Source organism: Ochlerotatus camptorhynchus, unplaced genomic scaffold (assembly GCF_037179485.1).
Source record: "Ochlerotatus camptorhynchus isolate MF236.1 unplaced genomic scaffold, CSIRO-AGI_Acam_v1.1 ptg000361l, whole genome shotgun sequence".
NCBI lineage: Eukaryota > Metazoa > Arthropoda > Insecta > Diptera > Culicidae > Ochlerotatus > Ochlerotatus camptorhynchus.
The window spans coordinates 4,274,458-4,294,833 of NW_027040849.1; the positions used below are offsets into that span (position 1 = coordinate 4,274,458).

A 20,376-nucleotide genomic window follows, 5' to 3' on the forward strand; every position below is an offset into this window, starting at 1 on the left:
TCGATCTACAAAGGTCCGGCATGTGAAATCGCGTTTCTTTTTCACTCCTTATCATTCATACAAGGCTGGTAGCGAGTCACTTTTTAGTGACTTGGTCACTATTTTGAAGCCAGTCACTAAAAAGTCACTTTTTACACCAAAAAGTCACTTAAGTCACTATTTCCCTAAAAATAGTCACTAAAGTCACTTTTTCACTACTAAAATCGAGTGAAATTTTAAAATATCAACAAAATGTTTAAATTGAGTACTTGGATCTAAGAAAGTCTACAGTAGTTTTAACAAAATATACATAGGGGAAATGGATGTAATGTCGGCCTAAATGCCCCTAAATAAATAAAATATACCTACTTTCCCAAAAAATAAATTGTAAATCTTGGAAACTGTCCAAAGGTATTTGTCTGTGATAGATTTTCAAAAGTCTTTCAAGGATGATTAAGAACTTTGAAAAATCCAAAGTAAATTTTAAGAGAATTTTAAAGGATTCTAGGGATGACACCAAAATAAATCAGGGAAGAATACCAAAGTTCGGACTACGAAAGTCTCATGTAAAATTAAGTGCTCTGAGGACCGATTTCTTCTTCTCCGTTTAAATCTTAAGCCAGGTTTACCTATATAGTTAAACTTGGCTTAACACATACGAGTGTTTTTGATTATTGTTTAAATTATTAGAGACGCAGCCCCGAAACAATTTTGAAAAGAATTCTAATATAATTGAGAGTGCATTTTAACGATAGTTCTGAAAAGAATTCTATGATGATTGGATAAAGATTCGTGGTCCAACTCTAATAAGAATTCAAAATTAGTTATGAAATTTTGGTTAAGGGGGCTCTGATGAAAATTCCATGAAAATCCCGTGAACTCCAAAGATGGTCTCTGTGGATAGTTCTAAAAGGATTCTGGGGTGATTTCTGACGATACTTCCAAGAGAATTCTAAAGAATTTGAAATAAATTCCGAGAAGACTTTCAATGGAATCGAATTTTGAGGGTTGAATCTCAAAGGAATTCTGAGAAGAGTTTCAAAGTTTGTGATGGATTTTTGTTTTGAAAATTCTGAAGAAATACTATGGGGAATCTAAAGAGAATATGAATTGAATTTCCAATTGAATGCAAGGGAGAAGTCTAAGATTATTCAAAGCAGAAATTTATGAAATTTTTGAGGTTAATTGCATGGAAATTCTAAGGATGAATTTATGGAAGCAGCCTACAGGAAGTTCCTAGAAGAATCAATAAAAAACTAAAATAATCTACTTTAACTAATCATCTGTTATTACTTCATTCGTGAATTTAACGATTTACATAGTCGGAGATGCTTAACGTCAAATATCAGACTTAAAGTGGAGATTTTATACGATAGATGAGAAGATTAAATTATAGAGTTGATAGTTCAGTTATAGTATGGCAGTGTGAAAATTGTATATAGAAAGTAGAAAGCGAGCAAAGGACAAATTTGAGGAAGGTACGAATCGGGTAGTTGTTTACGTCAGATGGCGACTTGAGTGTGAAACAATCGATAGAACTGTTTCCACACATCAGAGGTACATGAGCAAATCGGCGATCATCCCTTTTGCCAGTGGTGGTAGGGGGAAACACCTTTCACTATCCCTCATTAAAGGATGAGCTTGGTAAAGGAGAAGCTCTCCCCTATTCGTACCTTCCTCAAAATTGTCCTTTGTTCGCTTTCTACTTTCTATATACAAATTTCACATATCCGTACTATAACGGAACTATCAACTCTTTACTTTCATCTCCTCATCTATCGTATAAAATGTCCACTTTAATTCTGATATTTGATGTTAAGCATTTCCAACTACGAAAATAATCTATTTTCAATAATTTTTTTGATTGTTCTGCAAAGAATTTCAAGAACGCAATATTATTTTTGTAAAAGTTTATTTGGCTCTTAGTTTAAGAGAGGGAGAATTATTTAAAAAAAAGTTCTTGAGATCATTCTGAAGAAATTCTGTGAAATGTTTTTAGCGAATAACCAAAGTTATCTACCTAGATATATCAAAATTGTAAACATTTCGAACGCAGAATCAAATTCAAGATTATAAAAAATGGGAATTGCTATTTGCTAGTCATCATGTATAACGTAAACAAAAGTAAATTATTCAAATCACTTCAAATGCTCTTCACAGAAGATTCCGTTGTGAGATTCGATTAAATTAGAGGAATTTATGAAATTTTATTTTAAGTTCCATGACATAATAAGTTTATTTCAATATCAAACCGTATTTGAATTTCTAAGTTACCATATAAATGGTTACTTATTAAGTATTTACAAGTCACTATTTGGTCACTATTTCCGTAATTTTAGTCACTAAAGTCACTACTATTATATCGCATCAGCACTACCAGCCCTGTTCATACGTAGCCACATTGTTGACGTCACTTACACTTCTTGCGTAAGTGCTGATGAGTAAGAAAGAGACAGTGTTTTCTTTCCGGTTGATCCAAATATCATAACTCGCGATGCTTTTATAATCAACATAAAAGCCAAATAGATCATCTCACGACCACACATATAACGAACTTTCAAGTCCAGTGTAGATCAATATGTAAAATGGACCTATGTTCAAAATGTAAACAATGACTTTAAACGTCGATTTCTCGCGGATTAAGACTCATTCAGGCAAACCAACTGCAGCATCTGGTAGAGTAAGTTTGTTCTATCAAATGGTGTTGTTAGTTTGCGCAGACGTGTTGAGCAATCGTGTAAATAGCTCCGGACGGAAGATTAGATCAGCTGCATGCATGCATACATGACGAATGTAAACATTCGTGATAGCTTTAAATGGCAGAGTTATTTACTCACTGGCTGTTTTGCATTTCTTAACATGAGAAACATTTCTAAATACCCATAGAAAATAACTTAACTATTGGGTAGTTGTGTTTTTTCGTGTACGGGTATACGCCCTTTTAGAAAACTAGTTCGCAGACGGACATAGAATTTTCACGCAAAGATTGACACTTGGCTACGGGATTTTTCGGTAGAGCTACGTTTCCTTATCGGATTTCCCCATATAAAGAGTTATAGAAGCTTTGTAGACGCGAATTGACGTACAGTTTGACCGTTGTGACTTTTCAGTGGAGTGAAAAGGTAAATAAATCATCCGCTATGTTTCTCGAAACTGACATTTGCAGGGTGGCCAGCAAACCGGGAAAACCGGGAATACCGGGAAATATCCGGGAATTTGAAAAGTAACCGGGAAAACCGGGAAAAAACCCGGGAATTCGGTGAGAGAACCGGGAAAATAAATTAACCATACCATAGGATAAATTTTTAAACCAGAATTTCAAAATAAATCATTGAAACAGAGTTATCCTTTGAATGTCTTGCTCTATATGCTGCATAATTTTTTTCAGTTTCCCGTGTTATTGTTTTTAGAATTTAATCACTCAGCAAAATTGAAAATTGATTTTTGTCGTCTTAATTTCAGATGTCAAGTGCATGGTCCTTAAAAGAAAATATTGAAGATGCTGAACTTTCAAAACAAAGATTTGTAATAGAATTCCCTTAAGCCTATTCGGAGACTTTGATTCCTTTGAAAACATTTTCAAAAATTTCTTTTAACTCTATTCAAAACAGCAGAAATCTTTCGAAATTTTATTTAGAAACCCTTTGGAATATTTTAAAGAATTTCTTTCTAATTCTCAGAATTTTTTGCAATAAATTTTGTTGGAGCTCTGTGATGAATCTTTCGCACTAGGGTTGAAATTATTGCCAGCACAATCTAAGAACTCTGTTTCTTGTTGAATTCTGATCATAATTCTCTTGGAATTCTTCTTAAAATTCATCTCTAATTTTCTTCACGATACCCATACAAATCTCATCAGAATCACGTAGGAATTTTCCGCAATGTTTTGTTTTTGACAACTGCTTTTGAAATCTTCTAAAATTATCTAACAATTTAATTTAGAATTTGCATTCTTCTCCACAGAAATCCTTCCAAATTGATCTAACAATTATTAGGGTTTTCATGTCAGAATAATTCTAGAAATCTGCTCAAAACTTTTCCTTCGAAAACTGTGTGGGAATCTTTCTCAATATTTGTTTGAAATCAAAACTTTGAATTCTTTTAAAATTTACTAAAAATTCCAGGGTTTGTCCGCTAGATTCTATAGATTTTTATGTAATTTGTTATAACCCTTAAAATGCTTCCAAGTCTCAGAGCGTGACAATTATGACTCCACGACTCATAAGTATTATATTTATTTAATTTTTCATATCTGTGATCTTGAATTTTTTTCCAAAATCTCACATTTTAATTATTTTTACTCCAAATCTTGCATCACAAAGATTGTTAGTAATCACAAATTTTGAAAAAAAGTTCTAGTTTCAGACACTGCTCAAATTTTAATGCTCCAGAATCTTGGGAATCTTCTTAAATCACATTTTTTGTCCTTTTATGGTGGTAAGCTCCAACCGGTATTATCCTCGGATTAAATCCCGATTAAGAATGTCCGGCTGGTTTGATGTCGACATCAGAGTTAATCAACAGAACTCTGAGCAAACATTTTTCAGATCATACAAATAGGGACGGTATTAAAAGTTAATCCGAGTTGGAGCTTACCGCCATTAGTAAATTCCTTTCAGAGCGTTCTTAAAAATGCGTTCAATTTGGTTTTTTTTTTGTTTAATATTTACAGCCGGGAATTTTTTAAGATTTAAACCGGGAAAACCGGGAAAAAACCGGGAATTTCAAAATGAAAATTCACTGGCCACCCTGCATTTGATTATGGGATTTTCCTACAGGAGTAAAGAATTGTAGACTCATCGTCTAAGCAAATGGTTTCACCAATTCCAATATAAATTCATCATATAAATTCCGTAGGCCATAATTAAAAACACGTCCCTAAAGTTCGGCCCATAGTTTTAAAGCGCAAATTGCGTTAAATCTATTGAATCAACGACACAAGTGAAAACTGTGATATTGATTTATTAGGCTACCATGTTATAAAAAGGTAAGTCCTTTCTATTAATGAAATTAACTGGTTTTTGGATGACCATCGCAGTGTAGATTTTCGTTAGTGAAATAATACGGCAAGATCATGGCGCCTAGAAATCGAAAAAAATGAAAATTTCACTCAACTTTTTCTTTAAAAAAAGAGCAATAAATGTACTAAATTTGTCCCGAAAATAGGCAATTAATTTACGGATTACAACTTCACAGCAGATGTGATATTAGTTGTTCATTACTATTATGTATTATTGCTTCAAATAACCGAAATGAGGGGCTAGGCTGACATTACATCCCGTAACCCTGCGATTGAAGGTTTTCGGAACAAACTGGACTCCGTTGCCATTGTGCCATTGTTGTACTTCCCGGCTGTAGTGACAACTCGCAAGATCCGGCCAAAATGTCACCGGACAAGATGTGACTGAATGAAAGGCAGAAATCGCTTCTGGAGGCATTCGGTTTTGTAAACCTCCGAGTTCATAATTTTCTCAGTGACAAAACCTTTGTCTTTTGGTCGCAGCTGCAAATTCTCTACCAGATCATATAGGTATTTGCGTGCGAATTTATCCGCAAAAACAAATTTGAATCTGCCAGGGACACCTTCTCGAGCCTTCGCCTTGTAAATTTTTTTTCCTGGAAGCTTTCCCAAGTCAGCCTTTACATAGGTTTCATCATCCATAAGTATGCACCCACCGGACTTGGTCAGCAGGTTGTCATACAGCTTTCGAGCACGGGTTCTAGCTACGGTATTCTGCTCGAGTGATCGATATGCCTGTAAGCCTTCGCGGTAGCGAATTCGCTGCACTGTACTACTGGCGGCATCATACTTTTTACTCAAATTGCGATCGGACATACCTGGGTTGCTTCTGATTTCTGATGGACCTCTCAACATTTACATTGAGCTGACGGTTGGTAGTTGCACTCCGGCGTTTACTTCGAGGCTTCCGATTCGTCGTCAAAGTTTCCCTGTACGTTTTGAGCACGCGCCATACGGTGTTTCTAGGAAAATTCAACAATTTAGCAAGCTTGGACGCGGTCCACGATGGATTTCCAGGTCACTGTGCACGATTTTTTTTTCTACACTCCTCTTGCATGGTGAATGTCTCCAAAACCTGGGTGGCGTCAGCTCATGTTAAATTTGGAGACCAATTTGGTGTCAAACGGAGACCGCTTTCTGATTGGCTGAAAATAACACAAGCAATTAATGTTTTTTTGAAATTACTACAGGAGGGTTGTTTGTAATTGTTTTGGCCGTGTTGCTAGAAGATTGGTATGATACACATAATTGGCATAGCAACAACAGCGACTACATTCAGTCATTTTCATTTGGTTCAAATCTACTCTATTTTAGTTCGTTTGAAATTTCAATATGAAGTGCAAGGTGATCGGATGTGGATGAAGCAATAAAGTGAATCCAGGGCTTCATTTCTACCCTTTTTCAAAGGACCCAATCATCCGCCGGGAGTGGATACGTGCGTGTATTTTTAATGAGGAAGAAGTGTCGTGATTTTACGAAATTTCAAATTTTCAAATAGATTAAATAATGTAAATTTTTAAAACAAAAAATCAAATTAAAAATGGAGACCGATTTTGGCATTTCGCTTTTTAAATACTGCAACAAAAAGAAGTTTTTTGTTCTCTTTCGAAACAAACCATAACTTTGACAACACTTGACGGGACTACGTGCCACAAAACGTTAAATTACAACAGGGATGTTACATTTGAGTTGACTAGTCCAAAACAAGAGCGTTTCATGAACTGAAAAAAATACACTGCTATTGTTATTGTTGTTGTCAACAAATAGACGTCAAAAGCTTCCGAAAACTTCCACTAGGAGCGCTGTAATAAGCAAAAGAGTTTGTTCCATTTTTCAGTTTTTTGGGCCATGGTTTAAATGGCTAGTTTAAAAAAAAATCAAATAGAAAATCGAGAGATGAGCCGTGTTCTGGCTCACTAAGTTTTCAGGAGCAAATGTATGGGATAATACAACCATTTGTTTTATTTAAATAAACTTGAAATATGCTCAATGGGTGTGAGTTTACAATATTTTTAAAAGTGAATCGCAATCAACGAAAAATTGGAACCATATCTTTTCACCATTGTACTGTGGTCCAAAGCGGCAAAAAGCGGAACTTTATTTCTAGAGCCTAGCCTTTACATTTCAGCCATATAGTGTCTTCGGAAAAAAATGTTTGTATGAATATCTTACATAATATAAAACTGTCAAAAATTAGTCATGTCTTACTATGCAAAAAAAAAATAACTTTTTTCTTTGAGGATATCGGGGAACGATGTCTTGAGCAAAGTTGTAGACAATGTAAAAACAAGCAACTTCATTCAAGACGTCAAAATTCTCAATCCTGTATTTTCAGAGCTATGGAGCTTTTTCTATGGAAGTTCCCTTAAATTTAGTTTTTCATACTTAACTTCTTTAAAGTTCATTTTTCAAGCGTACAATGTTCTAAACAATTATTCAAACAATCAAAACACACGTTTTTGCTGGAAATACTGAATTGTTACAATTACTCCTTGTAAAGTTATAACAACTTTTATATTTATTTTTCCATTACTTCATAAGCTTTTAGGAGAGAATGGGGCAAGTGAGGACACAAAACCAACTTTTTTTATTGAAGCTTAGCTCAAGTACTATAAAGTTGAGAAGGTTTCATTTGTCGCTCTCTTCCCAAATTTGAGTACAATAGCCTTATTATTTATGGTTTTTCATATATTTTTTACTTGTTTTTTGGTTTTTTATACATAATTTTTTACTCTTTTGTATTTGAAGTATATAATGTTCTAAATAATCTTAAAACAGTAAAAACACATGTATTTGTAGAAGACCGTTAGTCTCTACAATAATGTATTGTAAAGTTATAGCATATTTAGCTTTATTTTGCTTTAATTTTTTTGTTTATATGGGAGAATGTGGCAATGGGAACACAACATCATCTAGCCTTCTTGAAGCCCAAGTACCAAAAAGCTTCACCACAGTGCATTGGTCACATTTGTATTGTTTTAAAGTCATTATTTAGTCACTATTTTCGTTATTTTAGTCACTTAAGTCACTACTGTTATAGCGAAGACAACAAATCAAGAAGACTGGCAACTCTTCCATTTTCTCATACGAACGCTATGAGACAGGTACAATCGCGTCATCTGCCGCTCAAAGGTAAATGCTTCGAACGAATTTGATAGCAAAGATTACATCCTCAGAAGAAGGGTTTGCGTATTTGCTAATTTTTCTATGCGTTGCTTCCACCTTCACTCAAGCGCAGCGCCATTGTATCTGTCGCTTGGACTCTGGCAAAGTTGCCAGTCTTCTTGATTTGTTGTCTTTGGTTATAGCCAATACCCACTACCACTATTCACAATTGTCTAAAACGCATTTATTTACTCAAAACAATCATAAATGGAGCAGAATGTGACAAAAACCATTGCATTGCAAAGTTCTTACAATAGCTGGGCATAAACACGTGGTTTCTTTATGTCTATCACACCAGCATGGACCTTTAAAGATTTGTGGTGACCAAACCTCTCATTCTGTCATTAACTTTACAAACTTTTGTCCCATTGCAGAAATGAACTTTTGCCACTCTTCCGAAAAAAATCGTTCTAGCTACGAACGGATTGAAAACTCATCAAATTTTAATATGAAAACTTTGTAAACCTTGAATGAGGGATCCTGTGTATGGAATTAGTTTGATTCTAAATGCTTGGAAAAATGGTAAGCGTGACTGCTTTCTAACACCCCAATGGGTCTGGGTTCAATCCCAGTCGAGATCGGTGGGATTTTTCTGAGGCATAAAAATCTCTGGTCACGTCTTCCTTCGGAAGGGATGTAAAGCCGTTGGTCCCGGCCCATGTGTGTTGAATGGGTGCGATATCCTACGCAGGTGTGGAAGCTGCCTTCCTGCACATTCGATTGCCGTCAATGGATAGCAATCGATGTCCGTCGGTGATTGGCACTAGATTGCGGAACAGAGACCGACGTTAAATAAAGGAAAGAAGATAAATGCTTGGAATTGTCAGAAATTTTAAATGTTAAAACTTTTGCCCCACCTTACTCTACTTGCAACAGTGATGAAACTGTTGGATTTACTTGGTGAATTGAATAATTGCTCGAGGTTGACGTAGTCTATCTTTTTTATTATAGTAAGTTCAACGCCCTTGGGTCATCCGTGACTGGTACGAGGTGAGATTTGAACTCGTGCCTTTGGCGTGAGAGGTTGCCACCCCAGTCTATATTGATTCAAAGTTGTTTACTCGTAAGCTAAATATTCCCAGTTTAACTCCATTAGCTCTAAAAGCAATTCAACGTTAAGTGGGTTCCAGAGAATAATCTGCAGGTCTCTTTCGTTGGATTAGCTATCAAAAGCGTACATACATATTTAAGATTGTGACGTTAGAAGCTTGAGCGAAATGCTTCGCACCGAATACGTGTTGGTGAGCTGTCGACTAAATTGTTCTTCATCACCCATCCCTTCTGTTGACTGGTGTCCGATCAATATTATTGATTCCATATAATTAAACTTCAACGGTGCTTCAGGGTGGCCGCGTGTGACACAGTTATTATAGCGAGGAAATTGGTAGCTTGTCTATTTGTGTAATACGTATTAGGCAACAAAAGTAAAAGTTATTAAGACTTTGAGTGCATTCAGAAAACTTCTCAATAAAACAAAAACTCCACATTTTATTGCCTCAATTTACGATTAGTTCAAATTGTTGCCATAGCGAACCAAAAGCGTACTTAATAAAACTCAGATTTATGATACGCAGTTAGACGAACGTTCGAAGGCTTCAACCGCTACTGCTGCCATGCGGTGACTAATGAAGGTCTGATTTTCCCACAATAACAATAACCAACAGACACCTTGCGTTATTGAAACTTAGTAGCAGGTGTATCAATGGTTTCGCACTGTTGTGTTCGCGAGCGCACGGGCCAACAGCCGTTTGTTTTGTTTAGGTTTACATAAATTGCGAATTTGCTCCACGGTGAGAGTTGGCGTTGAGTTGGAGGCGTAAGTTGGAAGGGCAATCAATAACAACAACCCCTCCTCTGAATGGAAATCACAAGTTGGGGTGGCGGCAACATTTTCATATTTGCTCGTTTCAGGTTCACTGTGTGTGGTTGAATCTGCAATTGATTGAGTTGGATTATTTGTATGTTGTACTCTGTACTCTAAAAATATAATGTTCCACTATAGGGTACTGTGATTTCCAAAATATAATGTGCCCGGCATACTTCATGGCCTAAAATGAATTTATAAAAAACGGAAATTTTGTGCCACTGGACTTGGTCCTCTCGTTCCTGGGCCAATCGCTTGCAGTCGTCATGGACGTTGATGGGCCATAATGGCCATGGAGTAAATATAAAATAAATAAGGGTTGTGTCCCAAGCTTCTTCTTCTTCCTCGCATTTCAAGCTTATTGCTTATCGCATATTAGCTTATTGCGTGCTCTCAACTTAGAGTTCTAGATGCACTTCCACAGTTATTAATTGAGAGCTTTCGATACCTGTAACATTTTTGCATTAATATTATTGTGTGGCAAGTACAATCATACTCTATGTCCAGGGAAGTCGAGTTTTCCAAACCGAAAAATTCTTAGATCGGACCGAGAATAGAACCCAGTTTTACTCATCCCAGATCCGATCACTAGGAGTATTGCAGTAAAATAAACAGTGCATCCAAATATTAAATGACTCAAGCTTAACAACTACTTTTTCGGGTCCCTTCTTCTTTAAAAAAGGTATGAGCAATTAGTCGAGTTTAATTTTTACTCGGCCTGAAATGATAAGACAAGCAACTGCCTTCCACTTCAATGCTCTAATCTTTACCGAACGAGTCCAAGACGTTCTACCGTTATTGTCGCGATCGGTAGAGTCCCAATGGTTCCACTTCAACATCGTTCATCAGCAGCTTTTCCACGTCGTCCATCTCGTTACAACGAGTTACTAATCCCCCTGGTGCGACCAGTCACTTAATAACTACGACACCACTCCTCGCTCTGTTGAATATTTTACGATCAGTGCAGGAAAGAAGCAACTACCTGTAGATACTTTCTGCCTTGTGTTTCCGATAACAGCGTAGATTTCCCATCGTAACAACCGAAAGTCCACCCAGAGCACAGAGGTCATTGTCATTCGAATACGCTTCTGTTACAGTTCTTGGACCTGTTTGCTGTTGGAGGCACGAGAAACGAACATCATTCGCTTTTCAATCAACATTCATTTAGCCCGGTTTCCGTCCGCTTCAACAGGCCTTTGGTGAGTTGGCGTTGATGACGACAATCTGACTGTGTATATCGACATATCTACACCCCGCCCTCGTTGTTGTTTTTGTCCACCATTTAACGGAGTCGAAGCAGAAAATATCAAACAATAACAAAGCGAAGGACTGTCCCATGGCTCGTTCAACTTCTGTGTCGCCATTTATTGAATGGCATCGATAAATAGTGATTAATATTAATATGGCTTTCGTTATCATTGGCGATTCCTGTGTGCGAGTAGATGTTTGACGAAGCATTTACTAGTTCGGCTCTAATTTGAATGCAAAACCAAACTTAATCAATCGCCGTGGGTGAAGGTTGATGAATCACCACTTTCCTCAGTGTTTATGCTATTCATGAACTACGTTCATCAGTAGCATAAATTTTCCGCAATGGAACCTCCATAAATTGTACTGAGTTTCCAATTTTCCCACGCCGCTGCCGAGTTGCTTCCATTTCTTGGAGCTAGGGAAGGACTAATTTCACAGCCGTTTCACACGTGGCGAACGGTGAAGCACATGAATCTTTGCTTTGCATACCTACCCGGGAAAAGTACTTACCTTTTTGAACGTGACCCTCCGTCCAACTGTGTGTATGGAATGTAATATATTCTTGAAACTACTTCGACTTGAGCTTCTCTTATTAATATCACTGCATAGAGGTTGAGCAGGACCAATGTTTGGTTTAGTTCGTTGGGGTTTCCTTACTAATAGCAATATTACGCTCGAGTTCGGAAAAACTCTCCAGACGCCATTTGTTTGCGGTTTATCTTTTCATAGGTAGATACGTTTGCTTTCGTAGCCTGTAATCACAGACAAACAGATGTAATTCTTTAAATAAATGTTCTTCAAACATATCGTAAAAGAACTCACGGAACATATCTCGTGAGCTATTCGCGGAAAAAAGCTTGTTTGCCAAGTCTCATACAATTTTGCATACAAGTTCAATAGAATGTATAGAAACGCCAAACTCGTTTTTTACCCTTTACCTATGTAATTTTTCCAGGAGTAATCCAAGGATTATTCTCAGACAAATTGAAAACAAGGAGAATGAGGATATTCCAAGGATCATTCATAACATAATTTACAGTCCAAAATTCTGTTAACACATGATAAAAAAAACTGATCTTTGTATAGATCACTGGACGTTAATGGGTAAAGCTGAACGGTAAATGCATGTACGACGATTGAGGAGACAGTTTCGTCTGTTTGTCTGTGCTTTAACATTCCGTTTGTAAAGGTCCAGTAGAGATGGGGAAAGCATGTACAGTGCTGTTCGAGATAAAAGCAGCGAAGCCGATTTTCATGCAAAATGGTCAACTGTGACATGTTTCAAATTTGTTCTCAATTGAGCTACAGTTTTCTCGATAAATCTACAAATATACTGAATTTTAAGGTGCTTTAACAAAATTGACAAATCGCACTCGAAACATTCGGCATATTTGTCGTTCCGTAGCGATCATAAGAGAACAAAGTTGACAATGTTGTATGAAAATTGGCCTGTGCTGCTATTATATCGAGCAGCAATATATTTTCTCCACGACGATCTCTGCTGGTCGTTAGTTGCTTCGAAGCACTCTCCCAGAAGGATGCGATTAAACAGAAGTATAATGCATGCCTGAATAATTTCATACGTATTACTTCAGGTGCGGAGTGTCCCATCCCAATAGACGATTGACACCTGGAATGGGAATTAGGTACTCGGGAAAGGAACCTGTTTTACAAGGACTCAATTCCTATTTATATAATATCAAAATGACTTAAAAACTGATTGTGAATATAATGAAAATTGTTTCAGAAAATTTCAAAATCTTAATGACCAGGGCATATTTTAAAATTAGTTGTAATATTTAGAGAAAAACCGAAATTTCAAACGTCTTTTTGATTTTGGATGGAATATTTTTGATTGCTTGGAGTAGCACTTTTATGATTGAATAATTGATGAATGCAAGAATGGATTTGAGTTAATGCACTGATGAAATAAGACAGGAGAGCGGGGCAATGTTTACTAAAAATTAACACTTAATGTTCATTAATGAACATTTAGTGTTCATGATTAGTAAATATTGCCCGGTCTCCTGTTAATTTTTCGTCAGTGCATGAACTAAAATTCATCGGCGCACTCGTCCATTGTAGACAAACATTGTAGCAAGCAGTATTCTAGGTCTTCATTGTAAACATAGTTAACTTGGAAAATTAGGTTCTCGATGAAGTTTTAGTATTTTTATGTTGCTGCTATTACAATTGGGATGAAATTATCTCACATAACTTTGGAGCGCTGTTTTTAGGATTCCCCACCAGAGGAATACGGTCGCAAAGCAGCGTTTGCTTAGGCGTGTTATCCGGAATAATTTTCTCGCGGAGCTGGGTCTCAAAATATATAATAGGATTAAAGATAAGTGTTTCACATGTAAGATGTAAGAGAACTGAATGAATTTCTGCCCCTAGAGTTGAGTTTGGAAACAGTCAGAACAGAACTCCTAAGGGTGACAAACTTGCCATGTAAATGACCTCTTCTCGTATCATAGAGTAAATCGAGGTAAGAAACGGATCATGAACTTGTTAAAAACTTTAAGCGATTAAGCAAGCTTTTTTTCCTTCACACATCAGTATCAATCATAGTAACATCCCAAAATTGAACTGATTACCTTAAAATTTGTGAATTTAGAAAAAATGCGGTGCATTTCTGTTTTGGCAGCACGCGATTTTCGTCTTTTTTTTTTCATTCTATAAAATGAATCGAACGCTTTATTCAATTTTAGATTTTACTGGACCTGAAGAACTAGAGGTTCATTAGATATGCACTAGTACATATCTGAGGAAAGTAATAGCTGACGATGTTGCGTTGCCAAAAACGGGTACGAACTGTACATGCGTTTTTTTAATTACTGGAAAATCGGGGAATATCCGGGAATTTGGTTTCCTTCGTTGAGTCGACACCCTGAAGAAGAATTATTATTTTTCTTAACCACGAAAACCTCAAATGAAATTTATTGCATGGTAATTCGCAAAAATAAAAGTCACATCTGGGCTGGGAAGCTCATCTATAACAGTAAAGGCAACGAAAGGATGTCCTCAAGGAGGAGTCCTCTCACCACTAATGTGGTCTTTAGCTGTAGATGATCTTCTAAGAAGCCTAGAGGCGAAAGGTTTCGAAGTTGTGGGCTTTGCGGATGATTTAGTCATCGTAGTTAGAGGAAAGTTTGACGCTATCTTTTCAGAAAGAATGCAACAGGCTCTAAAGTTTACCCAATCTTGGTGTATTAAGGAGGGCTTAAACATTAATCCGTCAAAAGTGGTAACCTTTTACTAGAAAGAGGAGGTTTAACCTAAAGGAGTTCAAGCTTGGAGGAGAACAAATCCATCTTAGTGAACAGGTCAAATACCTAGGAGTTATATTGGATGCCAAGTTGAATTGGAATGCTCAGATTGATTCTGTGATCAACAAAGCAACCAGTGCCCTGTGGTTATGCTCCAAAACTGTTGGTAGAAAATGGGGTTTGAAACCAACAATGACAATGTGGATTTACACATCAGTAATCCGTCCAAAAGTAACTTATGCTTTGTTAGTGTGGTGGCCAAAAACGAAAGAGGCTACCGCACAGAGGAAGCTGGCAAAACTACAACGTCTAGCATGTATTGCTATAACGGGTGCGATGCGCAGCACCCCATCAAAACCGTTAGATGCAATTCTCAATCTACTGTCCTTGCATGAATACGTGCAACTAGCAGCGGAAAGAAGTGCTCTAAAGCTCAAAAGGTCTAAAAAAGTCATGCCTGGTGACCTGGTTGATCACCTAAGCATTTTACAATACAATACAATTCTGAATGGAGACTGGATGAAACCAGAGGACAATTATGACACATTATGAAATGTTGCGTTCGGATTGGGAAGTCGATGGTCCTAGCGTTCGTCAAGGCTCAATCATATTTTTCACAGATGGCTCAAAAATTGGAACACAAACAGGTGCAGAAATCTTTGGCCCTGGGACAAATATTTCAGTAGCGATGGGACATGGTCCAACAGTAATCAAGTGTTTGCCTAAGGAGAAAATATAGATGTGCAAATATCTGTATTTTTTTCTGACAGTCAAGCAGCACTAAAAGCGCTTCAAAGATTGTCTGGGAATGTATTCTCTTGTTGTAACATCTGTGCAAACAGAACTCAGTAAATTTATATTGGGTTCCTGGACACTGTAGCATTGAAGGGAATGAAAGGGCAGACGATCTCGCAAAATTAGGTTCCAATTCATTCACATCCAAGCAGGTATGGAAAATCATTTGCATTCATTTCGTGCATTCATTTACATTCATTTGCTCCTAACTTTTTTCATCAACAGAAATCTGCAAAATAATGTATGAAACTTTTGTAGGTTTTATTATTAGCTACAACTTTTGTTAACAACTCAAATATTTATCTCTTATGCAGGATGAACCAGAGCGAACAGAAGCCACTACTGTTTTTCAATGAATGTATTTTACATTCACTGAAAAACAGTAACAAGTTCTGCCCGCTGTAATTCGTGATGCATATAAGATACAGATTTGAGTTACAGGCAAAAGTTGTAGCTAATAACAAAACCTACTAAAGCTTTATACATAATTTTGCAGAATACTGTTGATGAAAAAAGTTAGAGGCAAATGAATGTAAATGAATGCATGAAATGAATGTAAATGATTTTCCATGCCTGCATCCAAGAACATAAATAACTGTAGAGCAGCCATCGATCGCACACTAGTTCTATGCGCTCTGTACATTCTACCTGTACCGAGTCCGGGACAATGAACTCATCGATACTCACTGTCGGTCAGTTTTCACAGTTATCGAAAGTGCCACTCCAGTTGATGAGATATTCATTTTTGGTGACTTCAATCTGCGTTTCATGGAGTCCATCTCATATTCAGATCCTGATAACTCTACATTTCACGCAGGAGCTATTAGCCTTCTCGACAACTACAGCGCAGTAACGCTTTCTCAAATTAACCATGTAGTTAACCATGTAGCTAGTTCCACATCACCCTCCTCTAATTGTCACTGTTGAGGACAAACTCGTGCGTGATTTCGACGATTATCCTGCTACGGTTTCTTATGACTTCCGTAAAGCTGACCACCGTAGCATCATAGATGTATTGTCTAGCATGGTATGGGAGAACATCCTTGATCCAGATGACGTTGAGGCTGCAGCGCAAACCTTTTCACACGTCTTGGCATATGGATGCCATTGACAGACACGTCCCGAAAAGAACTCACCACAAAGTGTCTCACCCTCCCTGGCAGACGAGAGAGCTACGTAGGTTGAAGTCAATCACGAGAGCAGCATTGAGAAGAATTACGAAGTATCGCACGCTTCCTCTGAAACTACATTATGTGAGGCTGAGTCGTTGCTTTTCAAGTTTCCAACGAGGCATCCAGCGCAAACTTAAGCTACACCCGAAATCCTGTTGGAACTACATGAACGAGCAACGCAGGGAATCCGGCCTCCCATCGTCTATGGAATCCAACGGAGAAGTTGCTGTCACCATTCAGGATGTATACCGTCTTTTTTCCGACAAGTTTGCCAGTGACAACGTTCCAGCAGATGATTTCCAAGGCCACGACTCTGCTCAAGTCATCCTTCTGTCGTGGACTTGATGGAGTTCCATCTGTATTTTTGAAGAGACATATTGCTAGCTTGTTAATTCCCCTTCATCGCCTGTTCCGCAAGTCTCTCTCCAGTGGCATATTTCCATCCTGCTGGAAATTTGCGCACATCTTTCCCGTCCACAAAAAAAAGGAAGGAAACGAGCTGTGGATAACTATCGAGGAATTACATCGTTAAGTGCCGTTTCGAAGCTATTCGAGATAGTGATTATGGAACCGTTGCTGTCCCATTGCAAGCAGTATTTGAGTGCTGATCAACATGGGTTTACTGTCAGCCGCTCTACAACCACCAATCTGCTGTGTCTCACATCGTATATAACCGAAAGCATGTCGGATCGGGTTCAAACGGACGTTATCTATTCAGACCTATCCGCAGCATTCGACAAGTTGAACCATGCTATTGCGATTGCTAAACTCGGCAGGCTCGGTGTATGCGGTAATCTACCGGTCGCCAACTAAAGGTTGCCATAGGAGGTTGCAGATCAGCTAGCTTCTTCGCCACATAAGGTATACCTAGGGAACGACGTGCATCTGGTCACCGAAGCACCTCGGTTATCATATGCAGATGACCTCAAAATCTTTCTACGAATCCGCTCCATTGCTGAATGTCACTTTCTTCAACGTCAGCTGAATGTATTCGCTAGTTGGTGCAGTTTAAACAGAATGGTAGTGAACCCAGCTAAATGCTCCGCTATTACGTTCTCACGGAAACAACAACCGATAATACTTAGCTATGACCTGCTTGGCTCGACAATCGAACGCGTGAATCAGGTGAAAGACTTGGGTGTGATCTTGGATTAGCAGCATTCATTCAAGCAACACATTATTGCATATGTTGTCGGTAAGGCGTCAAGAACTTTAGGGTTGATTTTTAGGAGAGCTAAAAACTTCACCGATATCTACTGTCTGTTGTAAATTAATCTGCTCATTAAAATTAAATCTATTCATCGTCGCTTTCTTCGTTTTGCGTTGCGTAGATTGCCTTGGAATGATCCGTTTCGATTACCCAGCTACGAAAGCCGGTGTCAACTTATCGACCTAGAACTTCTCCGGACTAGAAGAGACACCAGCAGAGCCCTAAACGTGGCCGATATCCTGCAAAGAATGACAGATTCCGAAGCTATCCTGAGTCAAATTGACCTGAATGTTCAACCCCGATCGCTTCGTAATAACCTTATGCTAAGACTCTGCCTCTAGGTCGCACAAATTATGCAGCATACGGTGCGATTTGCGGACTGCAGAAAAGATTTAACAGAGTTGCATCTGTTTTCGACTTTCATCTCTCCCGTGGTGCGCTTCGTCGAAAGTTTTCTTCTGTTTTTTGCCGGCAGGAGTAACTGACTATGTATACTAATATACCTATGTTTTTTTTTATCTTATGACCATGCCTGAATGTATTTTTGTATTACTATAGTTGATAAGGTTGACATCATTGGGGTTTCATCCAGCCTGTTGATGTAAAACAACAATAAAACAATAACACAACTGAAGATACATTAAAATAAAACAGCAAAAAATGTTATCTTCGATTCAATTCGACTTAATCGCGCTGTGTTCGGAAGATAACCTTTTTTGACGTAGGACTACGTCTTTAATTTCTATACTGGGGGTCAAATTAAAAAAAATCAAAATTCAGAAATGAAAAATCCCAAACACGGACGCAACGATAGAGTGCAAATCGAACAAACGATACCTATCGACCCATCAACTCATGAACCGGGGACCAACGGCTTTACTTCCCTTGATTACAGATGTTATGCCTTAGAACATCCCGGCGGCGCCGACTGGGATTGAACCCAGGCCTGCTGGGGTGAGAGGTAATCACGCTTACCACTACACCACCGGCGCCGCTGCCTGATCAGAAATGTTATTACTAGGACATCGTTGCTTGCTATTTTTAGAATTCACTCAGGCACAACTCAGCAGCTCTTCTTCTTCTTCGCATTTCAAGCTTATTGCGTATCGCATATTAGCTTATTGCGTGCTCTCAACTTAGTGTTCTAGATGCACTTCCACAGTTATTAATTGAGAGCTTTCGATGCCTGTACCATTTTTGCATTGGTATAATTGTGTGGCAAGTCCAATCATACTTCTATGCCCAGGGAAGTCGAGAAATTTTGTCTATTTTGGACCATTTTGTCGTGATGGTTGTTTAATGCTGAGCTATTAGGGTGTTAAACACATATGAATCTGGTGAGCTGTATGTTGTTTGGAATGAGTGTGACGCGCTTGGGATAGATGTCCCACAGCAACTCACGAAGAGTTACTGATTCCGATCAATAGCGGTGCGGATTCTTCTTCCTTCTATTGATGCTCATGTGGGCTGCAGCTCGCTGCTTGTAGGCAGCCTTTCGTTGTGTACTGGAGAACAATGTTGAACGCCACGTGCCGAAAGCACTGCTGCTGTTGATGCCGACGACCGGACATCACCACACACGGTGATTGGACTGAATCCGATCAGCGGTTGACGGCAGCCTTGATAGCTAGCTGCTTGCGTGAAGCCTTTCGTTGTGTACTGGAGAACACCACCACTCACCACGCGGTGATTGAATAAACACCGTTTGGTGAGACCGGATGGAATTCAACTTTGAAGTCTGTGTTAGGAAAATCGCTTTTCGCAGGCAATTGGTGATAATTTTAATTATCATAGCAACAGTTGCACGTTCGTGCAATTTTCAATAGTGTCATTTTGAAAGATGATAAAGTCTTAAACTTAACAGATGCGTAGAAATATTTCTGATCGATTGGTGATAAAATTATTGAAATTGATCTAGGCAGCTGAGTTATTAACGTTCAAAATCTTTCATAATTTCGTTACATGTTCCATTTTCGGTTTTCACAAAGTGTACCCCCATATAGAAATCACAGACGTAGTCCTACGTCAAAACAACTGTTCCTTTTCAGGGCCACCAATTCAAAAACGGAAAGAGTTAAGAACTAAATGATCAACATATTTGTTCCGTCCACTAGCGGTTCTACGTCGAGCTTCCCTTCGTGCCCCTAGGCACAGACCCTTCTACTTTTTTTTCAAAGAGTACAAACTATACTCTTTTAGTTCAGTTGGTAAAAGCTACGGAACAAGTCAATGCTGGATGGAGCCGGCTGGGTTCGATTCTCGTCAAGTCTATTCATTTTTCGGGTTGGGGAATTTTTTTTTTGAAAATTATAAATTAAATGTCCTAGAATTTACTGTTGGTACCCATGTCTGAGATTTAATTGATTATTAAATATATATGATCTAAAACAAATCTAGTTAAAAAATTCATGGCATTATCTAACCCTGAGAATTATCTAACATGAGAATTTTCTTAAGTTTGACAACCTTAAACTCCTTATGAGATCCGGACAATATGTATTTTAATTACGAAAAGCTTGAACAAACTAACATTGCTTGTTTCTAAATCAGTATGCTTATATGGTTTCCCCAAGCGTTGTTATGAAATAAATACAATTAAATTTAATGATTCACCATTAAATAATAGTAAGCTACGTTAGAGGCGAACCAGC

At 38.0% G+C, this 20,376-nt stretch overlaps 1 protein-coding gene across 5 annotated transcripts in view; it reads left to right on the top strand.

The window, feature by feature from the left end:
• The window catches only part of Tmep (Transmembrane endosomal protein), a 121,677-nt gene that overhangs the window by 76,172 nt on the left and 25,129 nt on the right, over positions 1–20,376 (top strand). The window lies entirely within an intron of this gene.